The 23,242-nt window shown below is 40.2% G+C and overlaps 1 long non-coding RNA gene across 5 annotated transcripts in view; it reads right to left on the bottom strand.

Annotated features, from left to right (window-relative positions):
- LOC108502780 overlaps positions 1-23,242 on the bottom strand; it is a 70,742-nt gene that overhangs the window by 8,699 nt on the left and 38,801 nt on the right. For 4 of the 5 annotated variants that reach the window (XR_001876612.1, XR_001876616.1, XR_001876613.1 and 1 more), the window contains exons 2-7: positions 12,133-12,237; positions 10,876-10,960; positions 10,347-10,444; positions 8,142-8,305; positions 7,879-8,048; positions 7,130-7,196 (exon numbers count right to left, since the gene is read on the bottom strand). This is a non-coding gene — a long non-coding RNA (uncharacterized LOC108502780). Of the gene's footprint in view, positions 1-7,129; positions 7,197-7,878; positions 8,049-8,141; positions 8,319-10,346; positions 10,445-10,875; positions 10,961-12,132; positions 12,238-23,242 lie in introns of all 5 variants that reach the window. The other variant, XR_001876614.1, reaches the window with a different exon arrangement.

Raw genomic sequence — 23,242 nt, 5'->3', positions numbered from 1 at the left:
CACAAGTGGGAAGAGAAGGTGTGAAGAAGGAGCTGTGCCACACAGATGATGTTTTTCACTTCAACCCATAAGAGATATCAAAGAACAGGAAGTATTGACCCTGTGATATACAACGGACCCTCTTTAAAGCTATGCTGAATAATCATAACCATATCAAAAACCCTATCCTGTGGTTCAGGACAGCACTTGTGCTGGAGCACACTAAAAACACCATCTCTGCCACATGCCTGGACAGCTGACCAGGCATGCCATGGACTTTGCAGGCTTTCTGATAAGCACACTTACTGAAGCACAATTTAAAGTTGACAACGTGTCTAAAACAACACATAATGTCAGAGGAGGAATGAAATGTTGCTTCCCCCTCTCTCCCCCAAACTCATTACAGGCTAAGGAAAAATAATGTATGGAGAATAATACTTCACCATCTAAAGAGTTTTTCTGGTTTCTAAATCTAGTGAAGAGTCATTGTATATTTTGACAGAAAAATGGATCAAAATAATAAAGTGAATACAAAATTATATTGCTGTCAATAATTTAATTTACACAAAATAGCACTGTGACATGGTAATTGTTATATATGATGCAGCATTCAGTATAATATTTGGAGAATGCATTATAGAAAGTCAACATTTAACTACTAAAATCAACTTACATAATCAAAGCTGTCAGGGAATCTTTACAGTTTTATATTAATTTGAATGTAATTTACTATAGAGGTGTCATTCTTAGAGGTGCTTACAATAGTTAATGATCTCTGCATTTCCATTATAAAATCCTATTTTCAAAGGTTTATAACTTGGTCTTAAGAACTCTCAGCCCTCTGGCACATTTTTCTTTTCCTTAAAAAACCTATGTTTTAAACTTTTCTCTCAGACCAGATAGTGCGGTTACTTTCCAAATCCATTTTGAGGATTTGCTAATTTGCTGCTTACTACCCAGAGATGTCAGAAAAAGAAAGGTCCTTCACAGCAGAAGACATTACAGTTACATTGTCTTCCTCCGTTTTCCTGAGTATATTACCCCTCAGGCCGTTTTTCTTGCTGAAGTGTCTGAGTATCTCCCAATATTGCGTCCAAACCTCCATCACTCCATCTCTCTTTCCCGTGTTGCTGCCATTAAGCTTTCTCCCAGGTCCTTCCCCTAATCTCAGACTTGGATTCCTGGTTCTGTTCTGTCTCTTCTCCCAGATGTCCACATTTACGCTGGCAGCTGGAACTTCCATCACACCCATCAGTCAGTGGCCTTTCCTGGCTGCACAGTCCTTCAGCCTCACACCTTTTTTTCAAGCTGCAGCCCTAGTTCACTTTTCCAGCTCACTAGAAGACCAACAGTTAGTTTTGCTCCAGCAAGTACATTTCTCTCCCTGATCTTTCATGCTTGATTCATATCAAAAACTACCCATCAACCACCCCAGACCTGCTCTGTCAGTTGGTTGGTGATTTTTGGTTTCCCAGCCACGGGAACTGTGCAGCCCCAAGGCACTAAAGCTGTCCAGGGGGTAGGACACTGCAAACCAATTGTCCACAAACACATTGTTACAGGTCATTCCCAAAAACAGAATTTGAAAGGCAAATTGTCAACACAAAGCTATTATCCATTATAAAACCAAAGCAAATAATTACCTTGCTTTGGTAGACCTGCTCCAGTTCACAGGTCTACTTTTTCCCAAATCCTACTCAAATTCACTTTTTTTTTTCCCTTCCATGTTAGCCAGCTGTCATTTTGGATCCCCCATCTTTCTGTAACCTCAGTGTTGTTAGACCAGACATGTTTGAGCCAACATGTACAACTACCCATAATCTAAATCATTACTACCATATAAACATTTAGATTTACACTGAAGTAATTTTGTCACTTGTCCAGGATCTCTTTATTTTTCCTGCAAGGACAAGAGCATTTTAAAGTACTTGTGATGCTCTATTCTAGCCATTCTGCCTTGATATGGCCTCTTTTGTCCAGTGCCAACACTTAGCCAAAACATTTCCTTTCTGTTTTTCCATCATTGCCATTTCCCCTCTTTAAAAAAAAAAAAAGAATGTACTAGTTTCTAATAATTCAATGATGTCACAGATAAGATGGGATGATGGACTTGATTCAAGAAAAATGTGCTTATATTTAGACTGGATAGAACTGGTGACTAACTCAGTGAAAGGGCAGATAACAACAAGAAAGACAACACAGAGTATTCTGTTTGACCTTTCAGATTCATAATTTAGTGATACAAAGAAACTCTAGAAATCACTTCTATTTTTCCCAGGGGATATGCAGCTGGACATAAGCAGGATGAGTGTTTGGCTAAATTATATTTTAAAGAAACATTTCACACTTCAGATCTTCATTCTGGTTTTGGGAAAAAAAAAACTAGAAGACTGACTGTAGCATGGACTATTGCCTGAAAGCTCCGGATGTTATTTCATCATTCTTTGTGTTGAGAAAACAGAACTGGAAGATGAAACTTTAAAACTGTCAGAAAAGCCAGGAAGTGTATGGATCTCTCCTCCAGTAGAATGAATGGGACCTGACAGGCACAGGAGCTTAGAGGACGATCTTCCAGACTGGATGATGATTCTTGAATTTTCAGTGTCCCCCACAGAAAAATCTACCAGACCGGTTTATCTCCATTCAATATTTTTACTCCTTGAATCTCAATGAGGAGGTTTTCCTCTGATGTAGGTAGTGCTGCCCGCTCTCCCGAGGTTGACGCCCACTTCATTCAAGTATTCCTAGTGCAGCAGGGATGTTAGTGGCTACTGGCTTGCAGCCAACATCCCACACATTTCCTCCGCAGCAAAAATGCCTTAATTCTGACCCACTGCCTTTCAAGTAGATAGTGAAAAAAAATCAGTCACAAAGAGCTTTGCTTTTATCTGTATTTCTCCTTCAGAAAGATCTGAGAAAAACGTCAGGCATTGTTCTTTTCTTTTCCGAGGTCCACGGTCAGCGAGAGTGAGGTTTGGTGCTGCTGTTTGTTAGAGCCTGAGCCCAAGAAGAAGCTAAAGGCATTCAGACCCTTGCACTTAGGGGTTTGGGTAAAGGAGTTTTAGGCAGGGTAGGTGCCCAGGGGGTGGACCACAGTGCCTGCCCATGTGCCAGTGGCTGCATCCAGCGCTTCTCCTGTTCAGCAGCTCTCCTGAACACCATTCTTTCTGAATCGGTTCAGCCATCACCTACAGTAGGAGCTTGTGTTTCTCATGCAGGGCACTGAAGAGAGATCAGAAGGGACAGTGGGTTTTGGCTCGTGGTGGAAGTTTTCCATGATCAGCACAGAAAGGAGGAACACTGCTGATATTACCTAGAGCTGTGGGCAGTGTGTCCCAAGCCCAGCATCTGAATGGCAAGAAGACAGTGCACCCCACTGAATCTGAGATGGGACAAATTAGGCAACCCACATGCATTTTTAGACCCACAAAGCCAAGCATATACGTGGGTTTAAGACCAGTGCCCAGAAAATGAGACATAGTGAAACAAAGTTGTTTACTCACAATTCCATTGCACATAACCCTAAGGGAAAACAGCACAGACAAACAGGTCTTATATTTGATAATCTGGCCAAGTGGACATGAGGGGAGGGGCAGCCGTGCCCATAGGGGAACGTGGAGCCCAAAGTTACAGTACAAGGAAGGCTGGAATCAAAAGCCAGGGAGAAAAGGGCTGGCAAATCATAGTTAACTTCCAGTGGTGCTGTCAGGATAAAAGAAAGATAAACTATTCTCCAAGTGAGCAAGTTAGGTAGTGAGAAATATTTGAGGCAAGATGTTAATAAATAAATATAAATCAAAAAAGTATCAGGAAAGAAAACCCCAAAGAGAAATACAGTCTAGGAAAAATCACCAACAAGTGGAAGGCAGATGGCCAAATCTTGTCATACAGAGAGAAAGATACTCTGCTTCATTCAGTAGAACGAGAAAGTCTGGATGACTATAAATAAGAAAGATAATTAAATGGAATGGAAGGAATTAATTAAAGAAATTATTACGCTGACCTTGCATAAATAAAGTTTCAAACGTTGCACACATGCTAATTTGAGGAATAGGATGTCTATAAGTATGGAGACAATTAAAAATATTCACTCCTTTATACTGGGATAAAGGTAGAACCTGAATGGAGGTTAGGTGTATTTGGTACTGTTCCATCTGATTATCATCTTGGAAAAATTACATGGAAACTGATGTGGCAATATCCTGAATTCAAGGAGAATTGCAAAACGTACAGATGAACTCAAGGAACACAACTAAAATGGTAAAATGAGCATAGGTTAAAACACAAGCTGCAGAAAGCTGACAGCAGGAATGACTTCAGAAAAAACAAGGATAGGTAAATTGGCTAAAACAGAGGAAAAGGCTGGCACCCATCATCGCCATGACACTTGCATTACATCTCACTTCCAAGTGCAGAGTCCAATTTGGGAAAAGGCAAGCAGCAGAATATGCTCTTTTATAGGGAAAAAAAGGCTTCTTTCTTTTGTAAGTTCCTGTGTCAGTAGCCATTTTATGGGGCTGCCAATCATGGCAAATCAACTGAAAAGCCAGATCATTTTCTAAAGCATCTACCTTCCTAGAGAAAGATTTTCAAGTTGACTGTGTACAATCCAGCTGCTGCTTTTAATCTTTCCCTGACAACAGTAGTTGTTTTATTACTCTGACAGTCATTTTTAGCCCATGAATAGTACCACAGTCCTTGCAAGATAGGAAAATTCTTTTGATCTACAATTTCATAAGGTTTTAGCAACGGACAAAGGATTTTTCCAGTATACTTGATCACACACTTGCTGAAGTTTAGGCTTAGAGGCAATAAAAAACCACTGAGCCACCCCTTTGGAGATACGCAAAAATCCTTTTTGATGAGTAATGACCGCCAAAAAAAATTAGTTTATTATAAAAATACTACTTTCTAATAGAAAAGTAAAAATCAGGTTACTCCTGAAATAACTTTGATTCATTGCCACGATCACTTTTCACTTTCACGCTGTTTTAATATGGTATGATCTGGAGGATAGAAAATATGGATGCAAGGTAGGCATAAGTGTATAAAAGGAAGGTGTTTCAAGATGTCTGTAATAACTGAGAGAAACTGGGAGAAGACTCAGGCAGACACAGCAGTTTTCCAGCATAATGACGTGTTCTATTTGCTGTGCAAGTAAGAACTGTATGTTTTGTGCAGCCTGAAATACTGTATAAACTCTAAAATAAAATATATTTCTAAATAAAAATAAAAAGCCATTCAATAACTGTTTTGAGTGAAAAGTAATTGAAAATTGTAATAAAAATCTGTAATTTTTATTAGTACAGGCTGCAGTACTTTGAGCACTTACACATATGTTAAACTTCTCACACATGTGCATCCCATTTTCTTGTCCTATTCACACTGGAACCCATTCTGGTTTTCCTTACATATAAGGAATTAAAACAGAAGGCCTTTGTGATAGTAAAGTGTAAGGATAATGGTTCCAGGAGGGCTTTCAATTTAGCAGCTAGTCAGCTGAGTACATAGCTACCTATGGGGAATATTTAGATAAGGTGCTGAATTGGAGTCTAACTTCTTTAAATTCTTTCCTTTGAAAACTCCAAGTCCATTGGCACAGCCAATTTCCATAAAGACATTCCTCTCCAAAAATCTACGCCAGGTTTAAAATTTAAAGAGTAAAAAGAAACAATTTTATTTTTGGTTGGATGCAGTTAGAAATCAGTCATTGTAATACTTAAGTTGATCAGAAGGGAATTACAGAGGATTAAAGGATGAACAGGAGTTCCTCTTCCGCTCCCTGCATTGTTCAATTGTTCACAACTCTAGTATTTCTTAATTAACTATATTACAGTATACAGAAACATTGGATTTCATACCTTTTGCTAGACAGCTTCTATTTATATTCTCTTAAAATTTCCACAAAATTCCCCAAAAAATCACATTTTCTGGCAAAATGCCAGCCTGACTCCTACAGTCTAACATTCACAACATAAATACTTTGCCTCAGAATTTTCAAATAAAAAACTTAAGTTTGGTTTCATTAAATTCTTTGGACAATATATTGAGATGTCTCTGTGCAATTACTAAAAAATTTTAAGTCCTCCACAATCAGCTAAAACTGACTCCAGTGTCACTGACCTTGAGGAATCAGCTCTCAGTGCAAGCCGAGATCTTCACTTCTGTTTCTCCAGTTTGCCAGATCTCTAAATGAAAGACTTTTTAAAGGGTTATCTTTGCTCCAAACACTTCAAACTGTATTTTTAGTCCACTGTTTTGAAATAATGCACATTTCTGAGTTCTGCATGTGCAAGATTTTTCTTTCCATTTTTTCCTCCGAATTAGGAAGACTCAGAGGAAAGAATTTGGCCACGGTTGTTTGCTAATTATGTTCAAAAATTGCTACAGAACATCAACCTCTTGCATCAGACCATGCCTGGAATTGCAACTTTCTCAATGTTTTCCCACTCAGTCCTGTTAACTGAGTTATTCCCTGCCATTATCAACTCTTGGACTTTCCCTTTGAGACCTCAGTCCATTACAGTGGGAAAGATGGACTTACTGCAGGAAACACGGACACGTGTTTCTGCATCCTTCCTGCCACATCTTGCAAAGTGCATAAGGCATTGTGCAACAAAAATGAATGGAAATTGGAAAGCACAAGCAGAGCTGTGCTCTGATAACCCATGCAAACTGCAGCTCACATAGGTGTCCTCTTCTCTGAGAACTGTCAATAACTAAAGAGAGGTCTGGCTCCAAGCCCTGCTGGAGCCAGGAGCAGTTAACGCCCCAAGCTAAGGTGCAGGCCTTGACTGCTCCCAGCACAGCAATGCCTGGGGACTTTCTGCCACCCCAGACTGCCATGGTGCAGCTGACAGGCAGCTCATTGCATGGACAGGGCAGCAGAACCACAGCGCCTGCAGGGACTTCCTGCAAGTGGGACTGGTAAAGGTTCAGGGAGCACAGACTTCCCCACCAGGACCAATCTGTTGTCTGCAGTCATGTTTATTTAACTGATGATCTACATCTGCAAAAGCATCAGCTTCACAACAAATTATTCATCAAAAATCTAGCTCCATGCTTTCTGCTTTCCAACGCTGACTTTAAGGATATTTCATCTAATAAATCTGAAGTAGGAATGAATAAACAAATGTGGCATTATACTAACCTCGTTAATTATGCATCAACATGGTGCTGGAAGTACACACAATACTAGGAGCTCATGGAAGATGAGTCTGCAAAAAGGAAAGATTATTATCTACATGATCAGAAACCTCATTTTGCTTTAAGCTTCATCTGTTTTGGGTGGTTTGACTGAAAAATGTATTAATAATTTCCAAGTTGTGGCTGACTGATTTAAAATATTTCAACATTCTGTACGCTGTACCTAAAAACAAAGTCTTCCTAGTATGGTGTTCTGTCTCTTCATTTGTAAAATACAGCTATTTCTTCGTCATTCTGTGTGGGACCAGAGAAACACTACAGAGCTTTTCGCTTTGGAAAGGGAAGAAAGAAAGAAAAAAGGAGAGTTCCCTTCCCAACAGCAAATAAAAGGCCCAGTCTCTTGGCATCAACTCACTGACTCAGATCATCTCTTGGAGAAGGAGACAAATGTTGTCTTCTGCATTACAGTCCCAGTAGAAGCTTTTCTGCATAGCGAAGCAAATCATAAACATAAGGCCCTCATTAGCAGAAAAAGCTTTTCCAGGAACAGAATAGTGACTGGGAAATCATCCGATTCCTGGACAAGCAGCATTTCAGCCATCAGCCCCAAGACAAAAGGAAAGGGGAGGCCAAGGGCTCTGGCACTAAGCTGTGCTCAAAAGGACCTTCCTGCAAAACCTCTTCCAGGCATGTGCAGGACAGTATCTGCTTTCACTCAGGTCATTCAGGCTCAGCACCCCTACAACATCCCACCTTTCTCCTTGATGTGACAGCAACTTCTGCAACAGGCACACTCCCACACTTTCTGGGGAGGAAGGATGCTTGTTTTCTCCTGGCTGCAGAGTCTGAAGTATCTGCCAATGTTCAGCACTGCTGTAACAAGGGCTCTGTTGCAAAATGCAGGTCGGTGCTCTCTCAGTTTCCTGGTAATCCAAGAAAAATTGTACTGATGTAAAAAAAAAAACCAAAAGAGTTTAAACAACCAATAAGGACTTGCATAGTTAACACCCTTCCACCTCAATTATCTGTCATTTTTCCAGCAATCAGGCCAGGCCAGGGTGTTGCAGCATCACCCCAACAGTTGGCATGAGCACAGTCAATTGCCCTTCCTCCCAGTTCCCATCTTCTGCCTCAAATCAGAAACTGCTTTGTAGTACTGGAGACAAGGAAGCATCCTCCTCTGGTTAGAGATGCTGCATACATATAAAGAAAAGGATGAAAAATTAAAAATATGTCTGTAGCATTTGTATAGATTATACACACATATATATGTGTATATATAGATATATAGCATTTGTATGGATCTAGCTTGTTATCCAAAATTTCTTACATGTAAATAAGAGAGCATTTGGCTTGTGTTTTGGGGCAGTTGGTTTCCCACTCAAACATATGAGGCTGCATTACAGCTACAAACGTTTCTTTTGAGCAGTTAACACTGCAACAGTTCGAAAATATCTGTGCAAACCTTTTACAGGTGATGTTCTTAAGCCTTGCATTAGGGTATTATTGTAGCTAAACCCGATGGACTGAAACAGTATCACCTCTGTTAAACCTCATCCATTTTCTATGAACAGTTCTCTAAACAGTGGAAATTGCTGTCCCAGCTAAACTGAGTATCATCATGAAACAAAACCAAGTGTTCAGAAAATTTTCAGCAAATGAGGTTATATTGTGACACATATTAAGATCTCTCAGAAAGGAGAACATTTATTGCTAACAAGCTTCCAAAGCAAGCTGGATATGTAGGGCTGATGGATTTTTTTTTTTCATCAATAAATTGTGGAGGAAATTGCAGAATTGACATTAATCTTGCACCTTAGCACTTCTTGCTGTGAGGTTTCATTTCATAAATATTCCCTTAAAGCAGAGGTTTTAAAAAAACTAAAACGACCAGGGTCCTCAACAGTGAAAGGTGATGTGGGCTATATTTGGGGTCACCTTTGCAGAAAGGGAACACCTCGATAAATGCTCTGTGTGACCAGTTGTGACAGAGGGTTATGTGTCTGCCAACACAACCTACATTTTTTACGCTAATAGTACAAGTCAGAATAAATATTATCTCCCCTCGTGTGACAGACCTTTGATAGAGCAGAATTGGCCTGGTTGATTAGGAGCACGTGTCAAACACAGATAATGGGGGAATCCCTTTCAGCAGCAGCACACCAGCTCAGCAACCATAATGAGGCCAATTTAACGAGCCTTCTGTTTTACAAGAGATATTAATTGCAGTCCTGTCACATAAGGTACAATTCAAGATAAAATATGTAAAAAGGGGGGAAATTGGATTTCATTCCATTTTGGTCACCATTATAAATTTTCTTGCAGGACCATGAATCTCCCCACTGCTGATCTGAATCCCCTGGGTGGCTGACATGCTGCAGTAGAACAATGTGCATTGTTATGGGGGCTGTTGCACACCAGAAGAATGTCAGGCTTTTCGTTGAATCTTTCTACCACTATGATTGTTATTCTACTCTACACAGGTTTTGTTGTTTGTTTTGTAAAAATGCAAAAAGCAGGCACCATTCCTGAACAAGTCTCAGCCACCAAGCTGCCCACCTTCTTGTGTTGAAGATTTACCACTAAAATTAATTCTGATACATTGTTATTTCAGTGGATGCAAAGTGCTTCTGAACCAGATCTATGTTGTCTTCTAACAATGAGTACATTTGCAACAAAACATTGGCTGCAAAGCTCCAACTGCAATATATTCAGCCCTGAATATTGCCAAATTATATAAAAATGGGAGTGACCAGAGAATTTTAATGCTTACCTCTAATCCCAACATTGGGTTAGAATATTTCAGTTTGTTTAAAGATACTGCAACAGCAGCTTTGCAGAGAAACTTGTTGCTCAGGAGCTGAGCCTTAAGGTTGCTCATAATCTTAAATCTTTTGTCCTTGGCAATGCCAAGAACTCCAAAACCACTACATGTACAAGCTGTGAACATACCCAGTACCTTGGTCATCAAAAGGTTAATTTTTTTTCTCAGCACTGAGAAGGAAATAGGTGGAAAGAAAAGCAAAGATGGACTAATTTTTCTATTAAATATGTTAATGAGATTATTTTATTTTTCAGCAAGGAGGAAGGATGCCCACAAAGACAGATTTATATAGGTCTTTACATTCTAATCTGAGAGATTATCTCAGAGAGTTTAGGAATGATAAAAACAGAGAGTTTAAAGCTGCTTGCAAGCCCAGGCTCACCAGCAAAGTGGTTACCTTAAGGGACTTTGGGTAACACATCAGGCAGCTTCTAAGAAAACCTTCCTTTCTTACACTGATGCCAGCAGTGAAGTCCACCATTCTCTGCACAAAGCCTGCACATTCAGGAAACACAGTACTGAAATTCAGCCAGCCACACACATCTCGCAGAATTCAAAGCGTGGTCTGTCAGCCAAATGACACAAAACATTGAAACACACAGTTCTAAAGTCTGGTCTTATTCAGCAAAATATTTGCATGCTTTCAGACACATCTCCAAATGATAGCATTTCCTAAATCCCACCCTCAAGAAGTGAGGCCACATTTGGCCTAAAGATGCAAATACGTACCAGCCTGGACTCTCAGAAGTTTCTAGGAGTCCTAATTTATATTCTAAAAGTCCCAGCTAGAGATTATCTGCATTTTAGGAAACTCAATAACACTTCAAATCCTGTCCAAGGAGTTTAATTTGCTTCTGAAAAGAGGTGCTTTAAAGATTATAAATATACAATTCACGGTAATAGAACCTCAGCATGTACTCCCATACCTGTTGGACCAGAAAGCAAGTCTGACACTAGAAATAGCAGCTCTCTACTGCTCATGTGGAAATGCTGAGATCATTCCAGGTGACCCTGTGCAAATATAAAAGGACCAACAGAGTTTTTGTAGGCAGTATTTTCTGATTGTAAGAAGAAACCCAAAATACCCAGATGTGAGAACATTCACTGGTAAAATTATTGAATAATCATTTCATGATATGGTTTTTTTTCTGTTGCTTTTTAAGATTTTCATTAATGGAAAATACCGATATGGGAAGACGGTGCAATAGATAATTTCATACTATGCACCCTGACAATACCCTTTCTGAGATTAGCCATTTCACGTTTCTGAAAAGTACCATGTACATGTAAGCCTCTTAATTAAATACAGGAAATTATCTTCAAGCAACCCTCTTCCACATTCTGAATGTGAAAGAGTCCATTAGAATATTGATAGCCCATGCAATATGTTAATGTTGGAAAACATGCTAGTTTTCAGTAATTACAATGACTCATCAAGAAAGGGGGGGGGAAAGAATTAATATATGAACTAATTTTGATTGTCTTTCGTGCTGTCACATCATGAGCAAATAAGAGCCTGGTGTATGCAAAAGCAGCGTTTGCTGTCTCTTGCAGGGAGATCACTTCCCCACGGAGCCGGGATGGACCCCGTTCTGTGACCTTTGGGAAAGCCGCCCCCGCCCCCCTGCAGTTAACACGTTCTGAAGACCCTCCTTTGTCTCTGTGCCTCTGGTCACATACTAGCAAGGGGCTCTGCTACACTGGAATTAATCAAACGAACTGCTCCAAGCTTTAATCTTTTATATGGCAGCCACTGAACTGAGTGTGTCATCTCGTGAGTCCCATATTTGTACACATCCAGCAGAAGAAATGCATGTGTGACGTATTGCCTTCACCAACATGCCAGCTGGTATTTTCAGCTTGTTCCGTGATAGCTGCTTCCTAAATCAAGCACCTAAACCAAGAGCAAGGACAGATCTGTCCTCGTGTATTGAATTTCAGTGACCATGATAAAACCTGCAAGTATCCAGAAAACAGGTCTCAGTGTACAGAAAATCTGAATTTCCAAATCACCAGCACAGACCTGCCAGATCTCAACTTCACCAGATCAAGGTTGAAATGCCACAAAGTGGTGTTCTCCCAGTCCACAGCCTGGGCAAGGAATATGAGACGGCGTCAGATGAATCCTAGCATTTTTATATGACTTTTCCACAACATCTGAAACCCCTCAGGTGAGCACATACCTGACATCCTCTTGACCCTTCAGCTTGCTCTCCCTGCATGGCACCAGCTGTTTGGGACTCTACAAACAGCAAAACCTCCCAGGAGCCTCTGATGCAAGGTGGCAGCTGTAACAGATGACATCTAGTTATTGGATCATACACTGCAAACAGTGTATGTTTGCCTTCTAGCAAACATTCTCAACTCTCAGTTCAGGCCAAACCTTCCCTTCCTTCCTAAAGTAAAAGGTTAGTGTCCAGGTCAGCAGCGAAGAACAGGTCTGGTACCCTGGGGTATGAGATTCCACATGAGTTGGGGAGTGAGCGTGAAAAGTGTTGTTAGTGAGTCTCCTCTGTCTGCCGTTAGAGGAAGGTCCTTGTTATTACAGGGGAAATTAGAATACTTGAAGCTCACTAAGTATTTAAAATGCAGCTACTTCAAAAAGACAGGCTACAACTGAAGTTTTCGGCAGCGGCTTTCAGAACCCCACCCTCAGCAAAGCAGAAAGAAAAGAAATGGGAGCTCAGCATTTCTCACAAAATAGGGCTGTGTAAAACCCCCAGGCCAAAAATACTCTTCAGAGATCCTTGGAGAGCATAAAAGATCAAAACTTCAACCTCAGCCCTGTGTGTATCTGAATTGCTAATAGACGCTCAGTACTGACTCCATCTGCAGCATCACACAACAAGGATTAGAGGTAATCATGTTTTTAAGGAAAGGGAGTGTTTCACATTGTCAGAAGCATCTTCAAAACTCAGACTCAGAATTATGATATAGCATTTTCTGTCTTGCCCTGAACAAGGTTTTCCAATCACCACTTATGAACAGCTGCACCAGCCCTGCCTTCTTCTTATGTGCTAAACAACAATGGGACATTGCAAAACTACAAAGGCTTGTCCTGTCCATTTAACCAGCGTGTCACATGGAGACAAAGCATAATGCAGCTCTGTGAAAAGTCCACCCACAAACTTCATTTCACACTATAGAATGAGGCACTTGAGTTCTCTGTCATCCTTCTCTCACATGAATTCACATGACAAGAACTTAAACATTTTGGAGACTACAGAATATAACCTTCCAAAAAGTTGCCTGCTTAAAAAAGATAATTAAAAAATATTTCAGTCTACTTGCTATTTTTTTCTTGTTCAAAACTCTTGTGTTCAGTTTGTTTTAAAATGTAAATCAATACTGAACAATAAAACAGAGTAATTGCCATTGAAGAGAAAAGTCATGTCATCTTATTAAAACCTAACAGTACAGAATTGGAATCCACAGCACTTTGAAGTGAATTAAAATGTTATCACTAGAAATACAATTTTTTTTATTACCAAAACACAGTGCCTTAAGTTGCAGTATAAAGTTTAAAAACCACGGCAGTATTTGTTATCAAACAGGAGATATTTATTTTATCAATTTAACCCATAACAAAACACCCATTATACTGACACAGCGGTACCTAAAAGGACAACCCCCCTCCCTGCATTCCCACTCATGCTCACACACAAACACACACTCGTTTTACCCACAGCTGGCAGAACAACCTCACAGCTCCAAAGGGAGGGGCCAAAGGAGCAACAAAACCAGATATTAACTGTGAGAAAAAGGCATTCCTCAGAAGAGCTGTATTTAGAAGACAGTTACATGTTGTTACGGTGTTGTATTCATGGGACTGCACAACAACACAGTAAAAAGAAATTAAAAGGAGGGGACAGTGAAGAGGATTTAAAACTACTATTCTAGGAGTCTATTTTCCTTAAGCAGTTGTAGGAAATAGAGAGGACTGTAGTTAAGCAATCAAATATTCCTGGAAGAAGTCCTTTATATAAACAATTGAATCATTCCTGTTTGGTTTTATTCAGATTTTATAAGCCACAAAATAACCATTTTAAGTATTTAATTTTATAACTAATTAATTCTCTGCAGTGGGGAACTAAAACAAACTTGGAACGATTTTTCTTACATGAAGAGACAGCTGATGGCTCATCCTTAGCCTTTCTGAAAACTCGCTGACAAACTTCCCCACCGGTGTCCCCATGCAGCAGGGCCTCAGCACTGTAAACCACCAGCATTTACCTTTGGTTTTAACAGTCACAGAACAATGCAAAGGGAGCATGAAAACAGCCAAGGGAGGTCAATAGGTCTGTGTCAAAGTAGCATACAGCCAATTATTCAGATCCTGCAACACACTGAGGATTTTCACCTGCCAAAAACTCAAGGTGCTGGCAGGGTGGATCCAAGGACAGAGACTAGGGACTTCTGTCTAAAGACGCTTCTTCTGGATGCTATTCCAAGAACAGTTATACCCCAAAATCTCTTCAGCTATGCACATTCAGAACAAAATGTGGTATTTCCAGTAACAGAATGAAGATTACTAGCATTAGGTTAGTGGTCCTGCAAAGGCACCTGTATTGATGGTAGGGGCCCTGTTTTGGTCACTTAGTTTAAGCACAGGTGCTGCTTCTCTGATTTTACAAGGCTATTTGCCAGATGAAGAACTGCAGGAGTCAACAGACACGTCAGTCCTCACAGTCAGGAGAAAGAACCCACTTAAATGTCATGGTTAAACGAGGCCTTTAAGACCCAACTCTCTGACATGCAGGTGAGCACAATGAAATTACAGTAACAAACCTTGCACAGATACAACTGGAGCAGGACGTGGCCCTCGGAGCCAGCTGAAAGCTGCAGAGAGCCAGATGGGAGATCCTCCAGACAGCGTAATCACACTCCCAAGAAAAGAAAAAGAAAACTTCGAAGTTGCCAGGTGCAGCTTTAGGCAGGTGCCAGTTTTCCTCAGCTGAAGTCATTGAACAAAACTTCAGGAATGAAAAACAGCTTACCTAGGCCTTCTGAAAAATTAAGCTAGAAGATTGTGATGGGAGCAGGATAAACGACAGCTCTGCTGCCTTCTTAGGAATTCTTTTGGAAAAAAAGCAGCGTAAAAAAAAAATCAACAAATTAATCACCACTGAGTTGTTTTCCTCATGAACATGACCCACACAATTCAAGAAGGAAAAGTGTTCCTCTGCAACCAGGCTGTTAAGAAATTACCCTGCAAATAAGAACTCTCTCTCTCTCTATTGTAATGGGTCTTGACATTGACTTTGTCATGTTAATTTGCCGAATTCAACCCCAGTATTTGCTTGAATTGAAGCAGCAAAGACATACAAACATCAACCACTGGCTAAGTCCATGAAACACAAAAACTGCCTTTGATGGTCAGTGGTACTCCCTGTACTTTTCTTTCTTTTAGCAAAATTAATGATCAGATACAGGAAAAATGCAGACCGGCTGAATTGTAAGTCATCTTGTTTTGGCAAAGAAGAGCAAGCTCTGGGGGGAGGGGGGAGAGGGGAAGGCACACCGAGTAATTTGACAGAACATATTTCTCAAATAAAGCAAGCTCTAATGTTATCAGCCAAAGAAAGTCGGCAGAGGATTTGCTGTAATAAAGACACTTCTCCAAGCACAAATTTTCCCATTCTGTTCAGAGATACCTGACACCACTGTACCCCCATTTGGGAATGGCTTTGAGGCAAGGGAGCAGAACTGAGAGCAGCCTGTAAGTAGGAGCCAACATGATTGCAAGGACTATGTGCTGCATATTAGCATCCACAGAGGATGCATGGAAGCAGACTGAATGGGTACACAGGAACATCTGCCAAGCCAAGCACAGAAGAAACAGAAAAATATAAAATTCCTATGTTGTATTCTGTATGTTTTTCGTAAGCACCTCGGTGATGAAGGCCCCAAAGACGGGAATAGGTTGATTGCTGTCTCACTTGTAAACAGGAGCGTTGCTCCCTTTGGAAGATGTTGGAGTGGTCCAAAACAGTTGAGGAGGGCTTTCACCTACTGTATTTTACCTCTGTCTTTCTCACATACACCCTCAGTCTCATGCTGGGTTACAGCCAGCTGCTGATGTGTCATGTTTGACCAGATATGTAGGAGAACAGGACTTTGTTCCAAACAGGGAATCGAGTCAGGCATGAAGATGCAACAGGAGGTTGCAGGGAATGAGCATGAAATACTCTGTCCTGGCTTGCCTTAGCTCCTGGGCTGCTCTTTCTCTCAGAGGCTGGAGTCCTGCTTTTCATTCCTACAGCTCAGGGTCTGAACTTCCAGCAGGAGTATTGGTATCAGGCTGCTGCTCTAAGCCATCAGCATTCCCAGGCTGCTGTCTTCAAGAACACCGTTGCTGCCCCACCTCCCTTCCTGGGAGACAGATTAGTTGCTACAGACAGATTAGTTACTACAGACAGATTAGTTACTAAGAAGTAAACAATATATGTATTTACACAAATTACATATTGCGTGAATGCAAAGCTTTGGTTCAGTCAAAGGCAGCAACCTCAGAGGGAACCAGATGGGCGCACGAATAGGTTGAAACTAATGACTCGCAGAGAGAGAGTAGAATTCAGTGTCACTGTGCATCTCTAACTTTACAAAAAAGTATCTCAAGAAGATAACAAGAGTTTATGAAAGTAAAATCAGCAAAAGCACAGCAACGGGCAAGAAGTTTTGTTGTACCCTGTAAATCAAACGTCAAAGGTCTTACAAGGCTACTGATGTCAGGTGGACACTTAACATAAATGTGATGCTGTACACCTGAGATAAAAAAGCTCTCCTAATCTCTTCTTTCACATGTATAAGTAACTCACACTGCATGTAAATGTCATACATCTAGTCAACGATTCATTTAAAATCATTTATGTACAGCTTAAAATGTATTTTAATGGTATTTTTCTAAAGGTCAGATAATGCAAAGAAAAACATAAAACGGATACAGGTGATAATTTGAGTATCCTACTAACAGCTTATATAAAAGAAACTAAGCATTATGTAAGTGAGAAGGAATAAGTAGTGTGACAGGATCAAGATCAAGATGCGGGGAGTTCCCATTAAGACAGTTCATCCCAAGTTTACAGTTGCATAAAACAGCATGAGAGCTTACTCTTGGGTATAGAGTATGCAAGTATATCAAATGATTATAACATAAAAGTATAATATTCTCTTTCCAGTACAGATGTGTTAAACCATTGGACTTGGCTCCAGATCTGATTTTCATTCCCACCAGACTCTGGGAAAGGCCACATCCTATGTTTTGAATGGGTCATTTCAGGACATAAAATGAGAACTAGTTATGAAACTCACTTTCCAAAACCTGCAGGACCCAGAATCAGAGGAACAATGAACTTACAAGACTACCTCCATTCTACAGCTTGCCAGACAAGCTTGACTTCAAAAGTTGCTCTCAGGCCAGGACAAGCTGGTCCTTGTAAAGTACATGTGACAGCGCCTGGTGTCACACGTAACCTTATGCCTTAGACGTGCCACACTTTCAGAGCACAGTTTTCCCTCCATCCCTAGGGAGCACATCAAATGCACACCCCCCCCCCAACAAATTCAGCTTAGCAACAGAAGCTAACAAAACGTGAAAAGAAAATTTATTATTTGCAAGCCCCTAACCGAAAAAATATCAAACACATACCGTCCTAATGCCATGATGGTGTACACATACACACACACACACACACACACACACACACACATATGCATCCAGGAGAGTTTAGAATAATCTTAAAGGAAATTTTGCCTCTATTTTTTATTTGTTAGGGTATTTTTGACCTACACTACAGGACTGTTAATTCTAACAATGCAAGATGTTCTCTCTCTCGGGAGGAAACAGCAAGCCATGCTAAGCACAGTGCACACTTACTATGTGCATAGTGGCTTCTCAAACCTTGGCAGATCTTCCTTCTCACTTCTCATTTGACACTGTAACTGTCTCTACTGTCTCAGGTTGTTGTAGTGGGTGAGAGTCACAGCAAACAGCTCCTGTAATTATTGGCATGTTATGTGTCCCTAGAAACTACTACTCCCTCGAAATTCCAAGAATATTCCCTAAGAGTTGAGTCTGAAAAACAGGTAAAATATTTTAAACCACAAAGTATAATATTAGTTTGCCTCCTTGTAGCCTGGGCAGGCTCTAAACTGTTGGGGATTTTGTTTCCCCTCCAGGAAAAATGGCTTGGGCACGTATCTGACAGTAGGAGTGGGAGGTTTCTATCCCCCCAGCTCTGAGCCATCAGCCTCACACAAGAACAGGGGCAATGTCACCTAGTTTGGCTTGGGCCTGCTGGTGGAAGCTGTTTCCCTGAGGAATAACTCCACAATGCCATGTCCTGGCCCAAAATATCACCAGAGGTGGTGCAGCACAGTAAGGTATTGTTTTTCCCACCTTACAAACTGTGAGTAGCTGAACCATTCAAGTTACCCCTTCCAGCCTTCAGAGAAATCCATCAAATCAGGGACTTATGGATGGAGATGTTTTTGTCCAGGGAAGAGAACTGGAAAGGACCACTGGAGTTAGAAAAGCCTTTTCCCCCAGGCCAAATTGTCTTTTTCCCCTTTTATTGCTATTTATTGCCACTGCAGTGACCTCAAACATTCTTGTGGCACTTTCTAATTTAGCAGCTTTTGATCTTTTACACTAATGGTCTCAATTTTATTAGATGGTGCTCGAAAGTTTCATCACTTGGGAAAAGGAGCAGGAAGCTGGATGGATGTTTTGTGGACCAGTCAGTACTACAAGTACTTGGTGAGTCTGTTGGCCTAAAATGACACAAAATTATATAATTTTTATTAATTTTTAAAATGTTACATTCAAGGAGAAAACATGCTTTCAAAGAACAGTCTCAGAGACTACAGGGAGAGAAAGACAAGTCAAGTACACCAGCAAGAAAAAAAGCATGGAACCTGAAAAGCCATTTGAGTAAATTTACTCACAGGATCAGTCACACAAACCAGTTCCTGAGCTGCATATTTGTGGATCACAAGCATACTGCTTGGGAAAGACAGATAGCAGTTAAAATATTCCTCCCCAAAAGGCCTCTACACCGAAGTGGTCAAGGATCTTTGTCTACTGGATAAGGTTTAAGCCTGTGTCGAGCTCTTAAAAATCATAGTGATTATTTTCATCAAAAGAATTATATGAACAACTGAAATTAAAGGCAGAAGCATGCTCCCAGATACCTATAATTCCAGGTGTAAAATCCTTTTCTCTTAGAAAGGATTCATATTACAAAATGAGTTTTATTTGTTGAGCTATTACACAGTTTTATGCTTCTTAATTTTTCTGTTCACTCACCTTGCAGAGAAAGAAAAGGTAAATTAAAACCAAGAGCTGATAGTAAACATACATTATGAAATATGAAGAATCATGGGACCAACTGTCCACTCCAGTGATTATGAAAGCTGTAAACTATTTAAAGAGAGCACTTTTTCTTGCTCTTCATTAGAGTCTGATTACCTCAGCCATTAACACTTGGCTCTTATTATGATGACTGTTCCCTCTAATGGACAAAAGAAAGTTGACATGGCTATCTTGATTAACTCATCAATAATAATTTGGAATAATTTTTCTTCATTCACTGGATGAATCATTCACATATCCTTTAATAATGCACATTGCTGTATAGTAAATTAGCATGAAGATTACCCACCTCTGGGAGCTACACTCTACTTCAAGGCCTTCCTCAAAAGAGATTTAAAATTTGAATTTTACTTAAAAAAAATATAATCAGAAAACAATGACTTCTTTGTAACTGTTCAGTACACCAAGACACGCAGCCCTCAAGTTATGCAACTGAGCTCAACCTTTATGCCACCAGATACTCAATATGTAAAAAACATACTCCCCATCTATTTGCATTCTTCTCTGGAGACTAAAGCAGAACTCTTGTTCTTCCTAAGACAAATATAAACTTGAATAATAAACTAAGATGAAGTCATGCTTAGCTAAACAGATAAGAATATAACCAAAGTTCACCAGGCCCTTTGTGGATCCAGCCTTGCAAACCTCCAATCACGTGAGGTTTCACAGCCAGTGTGCTGTGAACTCAAACTCTATCATGGAAGTAGGTCCTGTCTCCATGCAAAGAGCCCTGACAAGTCAACTGCTTGCTGAGCATTGTCTGTGCAGGACCTGAGGAGGTGAGCCGTGGTCACCATGGCAGGTGATGACCTACCTCAGCCCTTTGCAGCAGTGATTTGCACATCCCTCAAACTCTTTGTGAAAACACATTGACATCCACCTCCTCCTTGCAAAAGCCAATGCCAGTAGCCATGAAGATTCTCACAATTCTCAAGAGGCTTAGCTTTTCCCTTCTCACTGTGTTTTGCTCCATCTCTTCTCCCAAAACCACCGCTTACTTCCTTTCTGAAAATGCATCAAGCAGCTGTCTTACCATTTAGGTCTTTGCTACCCATTGTAATTGGACCTCCACAGCTCTGAAAAAAGGCAACCTACTTCTTCCTCCTTCCCGGCTGTACTCACCACCTGCCAGTAACAGCCACCACGACTCAGGAGGTTAAACCATCCCGTGGACCTGCTGCAGCCAGCAGCAGAAAGTCAGAGCGACAGTTGTACAGGAGGAGACCAGGAGTAGTAATTCCCTACACAATTTTTAATGGATTTTACAGTTTTCTATAATCTCTTTCTCAGTTCTCTCTCTCCCATGCAGAGAATTGCTAGCCTTTCAACTGCACTCGTGGTTAACTGCAATGACCAAACCGGTTTTCCTCTCTTGTGTTTCCTGCTCTTTTCTAATTCTGTTTGATTTTTGCCTGCTACTGAACACTGACTACATGTTTTCAAGACCTATGATAATGTTATCATGACAGTAATCAGTTCAGAGCCCATTACTGTGCATGCAGCATCAGGTGTGTTTTCCCCATGTACATTAATATAATTTAATCTGTGCTGAATTTTATCTGCCTTATTCATTTCCTAGACACTCTGTAGCATGAAACTGTTTTATATACCTTTTAAAACCTTTACTCTTTCAATATTTTTTGTTATTATCAGTGAATACACACACTATTATATTTTGTTATTTTATTATTATATTTATTAATATTTATATTATTTTGTTATTATATCAGTGAATACACACACTACACCATCACTTACAAGCGATTGTCTACGAAGATGTAGAACAGCCCAAGCCTAGCACTAGTCTCAAAGGACTCTCCTGTGTTGTCTCTTCATTGAGCAACCCAATAATTTATTCTTGCTCCTTGTTTTCTGCCTTTAATTAACTCATTTATCCATGTGAAGAACTTCCATCTTTCACAGTTCTGCTTCTTTAGGAAGCTTCGCTGAAAGAAGTCTAAAACTGGAGAAGAGGAGAAAGGAGAAATAACAAACCACTTTATCTCCGACTTTCCCTAATTCAGACACGCATCTCAGTTACACTCTGCCATGAAAATGATCTTTTTTGCAGACTGGTGCATTCTGTCTTTTTGTAGATGGTCATTCTTAAATAGCAAGGTTCCCAGCTGCTCTTATACAATTATTCTTATATTGGCAACAAAATCACCAAGCGTCATTTCATTAATTCACCCACTGAAAAACTGTTTCACAGGAAGGAAGTTACCATTGGGAACGGAGAAGGAGAATAACATTTGTTTGATAGTAAAGATTAATTGGAAAATAAACTGCGTAATGGATGCTGGTGGAGGAATAAATAACATAATGGAATATCTGGGATATTCTCCTATCTTTATGCGCAGCAAATAACCTATACAAATCCCCCACTCACGGAGATGAGAATAAAACCCCGCATAAATATTGAAACACTTTTTATAGTTTTGATGGGAAACACATCTTCCTGCTCTTTACAGCTGAAATAGTGCTTATCTGCTCTTTTCTCCCTGCGCCTTTTGCAGCAGCTATTTCAGCTCCCCGGCTCTGCCTGCTGAGCGGGGAGGGCAGCTGTTCATCTGGTGCAACATTTCCACCGCAACGGCTCCGGCAGGAACATTTGCACCTCCAGCCAACGCTGTTGGCACCGGCGCTGCCAGCGGGAGCTGCGAGATTTCCGCTCTTTCATGCACCTATCGCATGACAACACTTGAATTGTGTAGGTTTGCCATTTCAGGAGGCACGATTCGAGATCTCCTGAGCGTATTCTCGAAGCTCAAAAAGAAGATAAACAAAGGAAGTGACATGTAGTTTCATGATCGTTGTTGTAAAACATTTTATCAGCTGAGGGGACAGTACCCCAAGCTGCAATATATATTCATACTAATAATTCTTACTTAAGCAGGTAATTCCTTTAATTTTGCTAGTTTTTTATTTATTCTAGATTCTTAGCTAGTGTCTGTGTCCAGTTTGGGGAGGGATCTGGTCAAGCAGCTGGATGTTTGAACCTAGAGAGGCAAAATTATTTTTTTTACTACCAGCAACTTCTAAGATTTGCAGAATGAGAAATAATTAAATTTTTCTGTCATTTTCCTGAAATCTGAGAAACAGGTGCATTTAAAAGGAGCCACAAAGGGAAGAAAAAAAAGAACTGAAATTAAGATTTACTTATGTCACCAGTAGTTTTGAATAAAAGACCCAAGGCATTGAAATTCTTGCATTTAAAGATAAGAAAATTTTCCTTCAAAATTTGCACCTTTTACCCAAGGAAAAATAATTTTGAACAAAATTGTATTTTCCAGTTGGATGTGGTTTTGGCTGAGAAGCTTTCATCAGTTTTACTGGGCCAGAAATGAGATGCCAATCAGTGCCTGTTTCCCTTTTCATCATTATAGGAAGAAGTATTTATATAGAAATTGTCCTCGTGCAGTTCAAAGTCTGCTATGTGTTCAGCTAAATACACTTCCTTTTTTTCACAATAAGCGCATTTGCAAATCTTTTCTGGGGCATATTTTTGCACACTCATTTTTGTTCCACTGTTCTCTTGTTCCCAGAGAGCTGACCTTAATCAAAAGCCTTTGTACTTTTGATCCATATCATACTTCCCTTAAAAATTCATGTATCATGAAGGTAGAGGTGCTTAGTGAACCAACTGTTTTCTTTCATTATTTTATTTAAGAAACCAAAAGTTGTACTTTCAGTCATTGCCAAAGTCAAAATCGCATCAGCAGGGGGAGAACATGTAAGCAGAAACTTTTGGAGCAGAGAGAGTGTGAGAATGAATGAAGACAACCAACATTATTTGCCTGCTCCAGCCCACAAACATGGTCTGACTGCTACAGACAGTGGAAACTATTTATGTACCGATGCACCTGATACGCATTAATGAGTTCACTTGAGGATTTATGGTCATAAAAGATGTTGAGAGA

The sequence above is a fragment of the Lepidothrix coronata genome, unplaced genomic scaffold (genome assembly GCF_001604755.1).
Source record: "Lepidothrix coronata isolate B3197 unplaced genomic scaffold, Lepidothrix_coronata-1.0 Scaffold124, whole genome shotgun sequence".
Taxonomy (NCBI): domain Eukaryota; kingdom Metazoa; phylum Chordata; class Aves; order Passeriformes; family Pipridae; genus Lepidothrix; species Lepidothrix coronata.
Note: the sequence above shows the minus strand (reverse complement) of the source record. Positions and strands in the feature narration are given on the sequence as shown.